The sequence below is a fragment of the Apis florea genome, unplaced genomic scaffold (assembly GCF_048593485.1).
Source record: "Apis florea isolate Af1SG1 unplaced genomic scaffold, ASM4859348v1 contig_3493_pilon, whole genome shotgun sequence".
NCBI classification, from domain to species: domain Eukaryota; kingdom Metazoa; phylum Arthropoda; class Insecta; order Hymenoptera; family Apidae; genus Apis; species Apis florea.
Genome location: NW_028256772.1, coordinates 1,915,264 through 1,924,860, shown reverse-complemented (window position 1 = coordinate 1,924,860; position 9,597 = coordinate 1,915,264). Strand labels below are relative to the sequence as shown.

Here is a 9,597-nt window from a genome sequence, read left to right as displayed (position 1 = left end):
ATTCATGTTTGCAAGAAATCACGAAGAATTCTCGATCGCACGTTTGATTTGTACATCTGGCAGGCCTTTCTGTTGTTTCGTTTTGTACTCTTCGCCGTGCTATTTATTCCTTCCGCTGTCCGGTTAGCTTTTTCTTCCTTAGACCTTGTTTTTGTTCTCTCCATTAATTGAATCGCTCAATTTTAAGCGCAATTGGCATTTATAAAACGAGTCATATTTGAAACATTTATAATATCTGTTAATCCAAAAATTATTTTCATTCATTATAATCAGTTTTCTATATATTATATGTAATCAGTTTATAAATTCTTTGTTATTCGTTATTAACATTCGTTATTCATTTTATAAATTGCACATATTCCAGTTTCATGTGAATATGTTCATTTGAAAATTGTTTTATTATATATAATTTTATGTACGTATTTTATTTTACATAATTCTAATTATATTTAGTTTGTTTTATTGCGAAATATAATATTAAACGTAATATAATATTTTTTAATTATTTTTATATTTTATGATTGAAAAGATATTCCGCGAGACAATACAGGAGCAAAGTTTTCTTTGCTCATCGATATATAGTACATCTTATATAACATTTTTGATTACGATACATTATTTTTATGAATGTATTGAATTCAAATCAAATTCAATCAAAACTGCATTTCTTCCAGAGAATTTCTTGTCAGTCACAAATTATATATTCTTAAGAAAAAAGTTAATGTTCCTTTTTTGATTCGTATATAATATAAATTACTATAAGAAGTATATATGAAGTCGTATGAATTATAAAATAAAATAATTTTTAAATCAGCCAACCAGTATAAGCATTTCGGAAATGTAACCATAATATTGCATCCATTGAAAGGGATAATAGGAATAACTACTAACAATTGACATACATATAATTTGTGTATACGAAGTGTGTATAAGATGTGTTAACGGTTTAATAGAATTCGTCGTTGAACAAGAATGAAATCAGAAATAATCAGAAATTTAATGTCTATTAAACTATTACTCATTTTTATTCAAGAATATTCCATAAAATTTTACATTTATATCATAACGAAATAGCATCCTAAAAAAAAGGCTCAGTCAAAAAAAATTCTGAACTTTTTTCCTGCGCCGCCGCATTCTCCAAATCTTATCGTTTATAATGATCGGCCGACCGCTGGAAATAGTTCCACGATGTAGCATGGCATTCGTTCTGTTCTCCCCTACTTTATCCTTTTTCTTCTTCTACTCTATAGCAAGCTCTAAAGCGAATTCCGTGGACATACGTTAGTGTCTGCCGAGTATTCCAGAACAGAGTGTCGGCGCCTAGAAGCCACAGCATTTATCCATTGGGTCCTACAAACATGTCTCCGGGTGCGTGCATTATATGAAAGGTGCGATATACATAGCACGTACGACAAGTGGTAGGGGTAGTGCAGTGGCCCGTGCCGCCTGAAATACACGGACAACCGACTCTCTGGCACTCGACTCCATTCTGAGTGTGGTAGCACACCGAAGAACTCTCCTCAACACCCGCACCCCCTTCCTCTTCCTGTTTCGGCCGTTTGCTCTTCAAACGCATCTTCTTGCTGCTCGTGGCTCCTTTACTCTTCCTCCTTCCTTCTCTTCTTTCCTTCTCACTTCTATCTCTTCCTATCTTCGAGTGCTCTTTACACTCTTTAAGAGCATTCGTGGTTTTCTCTGGTTCACCATTCCGATACACCATCGTTTTCTATCACGTTTTCCTTCGTTCCACGGAACTGTTGCCAGCGAAACGGTAAATTACGCGAGCGACATTATCGTTGTTTTTTGTCGCCCTCTCGCGGTCGTTTCGTTTCCCCCAGTTTTTTTCCTACCATCCTCCACTCTTAAAAACATTACGCGGTGTGCATTCTCGTCGTGAGAGACACCCAACGTAAGTTTTCGGCGAAACGTAAGAGACCCTTGACGAATGGTTTCAACGCTTTCTTACCGCGTCGTCGTATTTTTTACGAGACTGTTTCTGTTCGTGCATCGTCGAGTTACGTGGTGCCTCCCATTTGGCACGCATTATTCGCACGTATGATATTACACACCATGGCCTATACATTTGGTCCATCTTATTATCGCGATATAAATTCTTAATAAACGAAATATGTTTAACGTTTATTTCGAGATAATTTTTATATTTATTTTTTTTTTTTTTTCAGAATCTTTTCACGTTGCGATATTACGAAAAATATATTTCAAATATAATATATTTATTAATATAATAGGATTTTTTTTTTAAAAAAAAGCTTAAGTAGCGAATTAATTAGAATTTCTTGATTTTGAATTTTGTATATATTTTAATTTATCTATAATTTTTTAATTATAGAAAACTGTGTTATCAAAAATTGAAAGCATAGCACAGATTCAGTAAACTTATATCTCAAGTTATAAAGTATATTTTATACGGTTCGAAGAGTTTATATGCTACCTAAAAATAAATATAAAAATACTGTGCACTCGTGTTCATATTGTGAAAGCAGAAGCTATCTTTCTTTTCACCCTTTCGATGATCACGATGACGAGAACGACGATAGCTTAGTTTCAAGAAATTCTTTTTTTTTTTTTTTTTCTCTCCACTAAAAATATTTTCAGTGCAAAGTTTTCAAGGAAGTCAGAGAAAAGTAAAAATAAATTTAAAACTTCTTCGAACGAGGACGAAAACGACAGCGTCGATATATGCGACGAGCACTAGATATTATATCGTATGTTAACGTTGGCGAAGATGTGTGCGTGCAAATATATGGAATCAATGTGATTCATGGGTGGTGGTAATGTAATGCGTAGGCGCAATGGGTAAGGTGGTTCGTTTATATTTCAAATGAATAACAAATATTTAGTTAATAAATTAATGAAATAGAATAAAATATAAATTTTCTATAAATTTGCCTAATATCCGTATTTATTTATTTAATATTATTAATGTATACGTATCAAAAGAATTTCGCAGAAATTGAATTCACAAATTTTAAAAAATTGTTCAATAATTTTTATAAATATATCAAATTGATACAATATTTAGATTCGTAAATATTAAGAAGAATTCATTTCTATGATATTAGAAACGTTCGCTGGAATTGAGATATCCGAATACGAGAAATTCTGAAAGCACGCAAGGAGCAGAATGCTGTGGCTGCGCGCGCATCGATTCTCTGTAGATATGTTTCGCTCGATTTCTCTTCGTGACTATGTAGTGGTGAGTGAACGTGTATATACGATACCATATAAGATATCGCATCCTCGGAATCCTTAATTTCGTTAGAATAGTTATTGAAAATCGATACGATAAATTACTTTATGGAAAATATAACAGGATCACGCTTGACTTGTGTGACAATACATTCGAAAATTCTATCGTATTCGTATTTCTATTAAAGAAAAAGTAAGAAGATAAGTTTAAAGTGTCAATGCGTCATCGAGAAACAGTTAATACAGATGTAGAGAAAGAGAAATGGTGAAATTGAGAGGAAAGAAATAGAAAAATCTGTGGAAGGAGATTGAACTGGGATGGAAATAAATATATGGGGGGGAAAAAGGGTGGAGACTCGAGGAAAAATTGACAGTCTGGGGATCGGAGAGGGGAAGGTGAAAGGACAAAACGAGTTAGTGTGATCGGTGAACAGATAAGTAGTACAGATCTTGTGGTTGTGACGACAAATATGGTCATAATTACACGTGTAAGGAAGTGTAACAACGAACCTGTCCTTTCTTTTCTGTCTGTAGAGAACTGTTTTAACCATTTTCGGACAACTATGTTGCTACGTTGCGTTGGAATATCGTATTAAAATTTTTTATCGACGAGCTTTCAATCAGCAATAGTCGATGCTGATAATAACAATAAGAAACTAACCTCCTGTTGATTTATCGCATTATTCAATCTCTAATAGGTTTCTGGCGCCAGCAGTCATGCGAAATTCAATTATAATCTATTATAAATTTATAAATGATATATATATATAAACTATATTTTGATTCACTAACGAACAAATCGAAAATATTCTAGCGTGACCTACTTTCGTCTAAAATCTCTTACAAATTCAATCGCATGATGGAGTGAGGGAGAAGTGATTATAAAAATAAATACAAAATCTAATGCCAGCCACACCCACTATCATGCAAATTGACAATCAACCATCCCACGCTCGTGCATCGAATCAGATCGCTCTGAATACGAGCGAAAACTTGCATAGTCAGTGCTAACGAGCATGCAAAAGTGCGTTTTAATATAAGTGTTGAGCGCTGAAGAGAACGACAAACGGCTACCGGGTACAATTTGATTCGATTTTTATTATATCTATCCAAACATAAGTATATATGTATATGATCGAGCAAGCAATATTCTGGTATGCATCACGTATATGACGAAGATGATGATGATAATGATGATGACGATAGTAACGTTGAATTGAACATTTGTCGAAGACGTGCCTTGGCGTGTTCTAGGGTATCTACCAGCGGCAGACACCACGTAATGCTTGGCGTAGTTGGTGAATGGCCCCTTGATCCAGATTTTTGTAGGGTGATTTTTGCACACTCAGGGCCACCTAAATATAGCACTCGGCACTCGACATTGCAGTTGCCGTCTCGATAGCGTACGGGCCAAAAGAGCGCGAGGAGGGAGGAGGGAGGCAGTCTCCTCCACGTTAGGCGTTTCCTTCGTCTTCTTTATTTTTCCTTCAATCGTCCTATTACTTCTTATTCTTCTTCTTCCAACTCCTGTTCTAATTTTTTTTATTTTTTTATACTTTTTGCTTCGTTCAATTTCCTGATTTTTTGCTTTCTATTAACAAAATTATCTGTATTTTTATACATACAGATACTATTTTTATATTCGTTAAAATATAATAATTTTTGATAATATGCTATGAATTTCTACAACTAATTACACGAGAACGCTTTCAAACATAAAAGTTTAGTTAAAATAATTCTGAAAAATTATGCCTCGAATACAATTCATGAATTAAGAATTTTGAATTTTTAATCATGTTCGGATTTCAAAATTCAGGTATATTTAATTTGTTCTTGTCTAATTCGTGTATAATTTTTTTATTTTGCATTTACTGTTCGTTTACACACTGCATGGCTAATATTTTATTTAAAGGGAAAGTAAAAATCATTGATTTGTTTGTACATTATATATATATTCTTTCATTATAGTACTATAAAATTCCATTTTGATTTAAAATAAAAATACATGGTAAGATTGAACTATTCTACTTATACTATTTCATATCCATTTGATTTTATTTTGAAAGAATGATATATTTCTAAAAATAATGAAAGATTAATAAATATAACGATTCGAAAAATATCTGTATGTTATTCTAATTTTTTTTTTATTTTCAAGTTATTGAAGAATCGCATATTGCGGTTTAATAGTGCCATATCTCTACACTGTTGAGAGTCGTTTCTTCTACGTCTGTTGAGCGACAGTAACATATATCCTCGCACATCCCTTGCAAATCTGCACTGTATTCTCATAACTCTTAATACGGCATTAATATTCTTCTTCTTGTATCGTATGGAATTATATTTAACTCGAACTTTTACGATCGATTTACGAATATTTCTGTTCCTTCGCAGTTTCTTGTTCCGTTTATATTTAAGAACTTATATACAAGAACGTTTGTCTGTAATTACGTCGAAAGAAATTTTATATGGTTCTGATAAATTTTATTGTATATTAGTATTAGAAATTTCGATTTTATTGGCTGATATATTTATATCAAAACAGAAATTAATTATATTAATTATTATACAATATTATCAATAGATAGGATTAGCTTTTTATCATCTATATTGAACTATTTTTTTATATAGCTTTACTTGAATTAATAATTTTACTAATTTACTCAGATTTACTGCTGGCAATATATTTACTTGTACACTTTCTTTTACTTGAAAATAAGCAATAAAGACTATTAATATATTCATGGGGTACATTTGGAACATCATTTTTAGAGATCAAAACGAATACAAAAGTTAATAATGTCAGCAAAAGTTATTATTATATGTTAACATTTTGTATGTGGAAAGGAATTCACAAAAATAGAAATTAAAAAAGGTACATATATATATATATATATTCAAATTTGATTGATTAAATATTTTTTAAACATTTATCATATCTTAAATAACATCATACAATAATAAAATTATATAAAGTTCTATGGAAATTATAACGTAGTTATTCGTGTTCTTGGTTATATACATTCTTATATAGTATATAGGTTATAAGTTCAAATCCCAATAGGAAGCGGTTTTATCACCGATTCTATAAATGTCATACCAACATCTAATTTTAGCGATGTAGGTATTCTAATCCTAGTGAATTGCATAATTCATTTTAATTCGAATCACCATTAAACCATTTATATTTCACTTCGACAACCGAAGAAATCACTATTAAGATTCATGTAATTATAAGCGTTTTGTTTTATTGTCAGAGAGAGAGAGAGAGTATTTTCGAAATACGTGTGGCAGCATCGAAACATCGTTGGCTATGTGTGGGCAGCGTCATCAGGATTCATAGTACGTTGCCAGGGCGCGCGCCCCCAAGCGGGAAAAGTAAAGTTGCGAAGGCGTGTCGCCTACATGCGTGTTCGCCCAATATTTCTTAAACTTTTTTCACATGAGTGATCGAAAAAACGGACATCGTGGCTAAATAAAAAATTGATCAATCGTAACATTATGTAATTTAATAAATATATCTGCAAAGATAATTATTTAATTTTAATTGGTATTAGCGAAAATATTTTTTTAATATTTTTATAATATGTTGACTTCTAAATGAAATGAAAACACGTTGTTTTAAAGAACATTTATAACATACATTTTTAACGTAGCACAAAAATAGTAATAATAATTTAAATTTAATTCATAAACACCAATCACGATTCGTTTATAATGCACATAACTTAATATAGAAATAATATTAATAAAATTGTAACATGATGTAAAATTTCCAATTGCCAGGACAATTTTCAATTATCCTTTCTTACTTTCAATATTAGCTCCTCCAATTATCGATAATTCACAATAAAACGTCCAAATTGCAAACTTTCAGACAATTAAACCGTATGGCATTGCGTGCAGACCGAACGAGGCCGAGGAGTACTTGACTTCAAGTCCTCTGCATATTAATGCTGATCGAGGGCTCGGTGAGATACATATTCGAGGCGTACGTAGGCGTACACCTACGTGAAACCTGTAGTCGAGAGAGCAGGTACGGTTCCGCAACGACGTAGCGGGCTTATAACATAGCGGCAAGACACGTGAGGAGAGGCGACATGTCGAAGAAGAGAAGTTGCGAGTGGTGTGTGTGTGTGTGTATGTATGTATGTATACGTCGCCTACGTATCTGCCCACTTGCAGCGCAAAGAAACCGACCTATGAGAAAGTGGTCCGCAGGATCAGACCGGAAGATGTAAATAGCACCCTTATATTCGGCGAGACGATGCATCACCAGAAAACATTGCATAAGGATGATGCCGATAGCACACGAGTTCCATCATGTTTACGCCTTCATCCTTCGTCCTCGTCTCTCTTTGCCTCCTTTTATCGAGCTTTTTTCTTTCTTTCTTTTTCTGTTTGTTTCTTCGTTCTTTTTTTATTTTTTCGCATCGTTACGATTTCGAAACTCGAAGAAGACGAAACGATGCATTTTATTTACGATTTTGAGAGTAGAAACTAACATTGAAATATCGATTATTAATTTAAGTTAATAAGCAATTGAGATTTATATTAGACGTAGAGTGAAATTTTCCCGTTTAGTTGCGTTCTATTTCCATCTTATTTTACCTATCTGACGCGATCTTAAATTATTTAGAGCCTGATAAATAAGTCTCAACCAACATTTTTATATACCAGTTTTTATTTTTCCAGTATCCCATATTTATAATCTTATTCTTGCTTTTTTTTTTTTTTTTTTAATTCCTTTTTATAATTCTCTTTATTTTCATCCAATTTAATCGTGCAAAATAGCAACGAAACATTAGAAATCGCATGGCTGAGAAATACATGTTACCGTGTTCAGATAAAATAACCTCAATTCTACTCGGTGCATGGCAATGTCACGTGACGTGAGACCGTATACCGATGCTAAAGGTGATGTGAAACTCGAGATGGTGATGAGGAAGAGGGTCTACTGTACGTTAGAGTAAGAAAGGGCGAGAGTTTGAGCGAATGTGCGAGAGAGAGAAGGAGGAAGGAATAAATGGCGAATCACAAAATAGAGGGGACAGGAAATGTAACGCGCGCGGGATTCATGGAAAGGAAGAGAGATGGAGCAAAATGAAAAAAAGCGAAAGAAGAAAATGACATGTGTTTGTCGTTCAGTCACCCAGCGTCGTGTCTTTTCCGTAATCTTTTTTTTTTTTTTTTTTTTTTAATCCGTTACTCGTGGAGAATCTTATTTATTTTAATGCGCGAAAACGCACTCGTGACACTGATACTACAGAAGCTAGCTAGAGGGCGATGCGATAGAGACAAACGTGATGGTTGAAATATAACCATGATTTATATAAATGTGTTGAGCACACACACACACACATATATGTATGCACATACACTTATGAATAATTTTGCAACTAATGGATAAAAACAATCAAAGTAAAGTTAGCACGAATTATAAATTTAGACCGACATTCAACATATACATATGTATAATATATACGTATAACATAAGTATGGATTCGTTGCAAAATTTTCTATAATTTTCTTAATTCTATTGTACGTTTATTTTTCATTTTATTTAATAGCAGTGGGAATTAAAGAATTACTTTTTTAAAAATAAACGTGTACACTCTCTCGTCGAGAATTTAGAACAACTTTTTTACAATGTGTTTAAGATAGATTTATCAGTCGGATTTTAACGTTTTGCGTGTAGAAACAGTTTATGGGATCAAAAGCAAGATGAGTTAACGTGTCCGATTCTCTGACATCCGGACTGACTAGTCAACGCCAACGGCTTGGATATTTTAGGATTAACAGTGGTCTATTCTGTCGTACTTTTCCTAAACGAACCCTGGTGAGGATTCATCGCGGTTCATCGAACTCATCCCGGCTTAGAAGCGCCACGTATTCAGCGTTATCCTAGACCGACCTACGTTGCTTAGAATAGTGGCAGAAACCGTGTTCCTAGAATTCTCGATGAGATTCGCGGAAAGTTAAACGTAGAAGGAATGAATCGTCCACGAGTGGTGCTCGAGCTTCAAATTTTAATCTTACTCGCGTTCAAATTTATAATATATAATATTACTAATAAATATTGATAATTTGATCGTACAATTTTCCTTAAAAATTATTTAAATTATTTATTTATCTAAAATTAAACTCTAAAGAGAAATCAAAAGTATATCAAAGATCGTATCGGAGTTAATCGAAAATTCTAACTCGTTGCGTTGATAATAATGCAACAAATGTTTTCTGTGTATCCTTGCCTTATCCCTAAGTCAATATTTATATTAACGAACGATAGCAACCGTTCATGCCCCCTTCATTGAAGTGGAAGTGAATTTACACGAGCTTCGTATCTTAAACACGACGTCGGTTAGAGGTGTCGCCAGCGATCGTCTT

At 33.2% G+C, this 9,597-nt stretch overlaps 1 protein-coding gene and 1 long non-coding RNA gene across 3 annotated transcripts in view; both read left to right on the top strand.

Moving 5' to 3' along the window:
* sog (chordin short gastrulation) overlaps positions 1-9,597 on the top strand; it is a 73,136-nt gene that overhangs the window by 25,872 nt on the left and 37,667 nt on the right. The window lies entirely within an intron of this gene.
* On the top strand, positions 5,318-6,982 carry LOC147656911 (uncharacterized). Its single transcript, XR_015293509.1, has 2 exons — positions 5,318-6,085; positions 6,468-6,982. It is a non-coding gene; the product is annotated as an uncharacterized LOC147656911 (long non-coding RNA).